Source organism: Nannospalax galili, unplaced genomic scaffold (genome assembly GCF_000622305.1).
Source record: "Nannospalax galili isolate Female #2095 unplaced genomic scaffold, S.galili_v1.0 scaffold788, whole genome shotgun sequence".
NCBI lineage: Eukaryota > Metazoa > Chordata > Mammalia > Rodentia > Spalacidae > Nannospalax > Nannospalax galili.
The window spans coordinates 31,661-33,011 of NW_008359996.1; positions in this window are offsets into that span (position 1 = coordinate 31,661).

Below are 1,351 nucleotides of genomic sequence, written 5' to 3' on the forward strand. Positions count from 1 at the left end.
TTACTTTCTGAGCTCCTTGGCATCTGAGCATGGATATAAAGTCATCAGGTAGATTTCAATGGTGAAGTTTTTCACATCCACCAATTACTAAGGAGCAAATTTTTATGCTTTGAGGAATTAATTTTTTATTATTTTAAAATTTTATTTATTTATTTTTACAACCACTTCCCAGATAGAACCCTCCCATAGCCTCCCTCCCTCCACTAGAGACCTTATACTCTGATATCCTACTAATGTCTGCTGTGTTGTCTGGACCCCAGCCAATCCCCACTACTTGCCCTTCTGTTGAATCTAGGCAGCCTATCTGGAGGTCTTCGTTTTAGGAGGGTCAGCTCTTCCTCTTTTAGCAGCAATCAGTTGTCAAAACTCCTTTAGATAAGATTAGGGTCTGCTGTTCATTTTCCCAGTTCAATGCTGGGTTACTATTTGGGAGTACCTTTTTTACCCTGGCCAACAGCTCAAAAGAAGGCATCGCCTATCTCTCATTGCTGCTTGCTATGTAGCCTTTAACTATACATATGGACTCTTAAGACTTTAATCTTTACTTGTACTTTCCTTTTGGGTGTTTAAGGCCATACAGTTGGACCAGACAAACCATTTTATTTTCACTCATACGGTCATTTGAGGATCTGTTCCTCAGGGGTCACGTGACCTTTGGTGGAGCCCCTGGCTCCTTTCTTTTACCAGTTCTGCCTATATGAAGATAAGTCAAAGGTCCTGCTCGACCATGGTTGGCTTCACTTGGAAGCATGGAGGAAATTATCCCTCTGTGTTGACCCTCCTCTTTATAGACTGGACACTGGTTCAAGTCCATCTGCTGGGGTCTCCTTGGCCTCCTTGATCAAGAGGACAGGTGACCCACCACCATTATAGAACATTTTGATGGGTGCTCATAGTCCGCTGGAACTAGTGGACCTAGGAGGACAAGGAGCAAAAAGTGTCCTCTATGTCCCTCTGACAAAAGTATTATAGACCTCAAAATATGTCTGTTAAACACCCAAGAAGGTTAGTTCCACCAGTCTGGTGTTTTTAATTACAGTGTGTCATGTAGATAAATCTTGGGCAAAGACCAGTTGTTCTCAGATAAACCTTACCTAGACATATATTTCTCGATCTTCTGTGTATAGTCAGTAGGGTATAGGAGTAATATGGTTCCCTCTAGTTTTTAAAACTAGCTAGGCATTGTTTATCTCTCTCATCTCACCTCTCCATCGTGGTTTTCCCACTTAAGGTGCCCCCATTTCCCCCCATTCTCCCTTACTTATACCCTTCTCCTATGGTCCTACCTCTCTTGAGCTCCTTCTTTCCCTTTATCCCCTAGATTCCTTGTATACCCTTCCCTCCCCCCTCC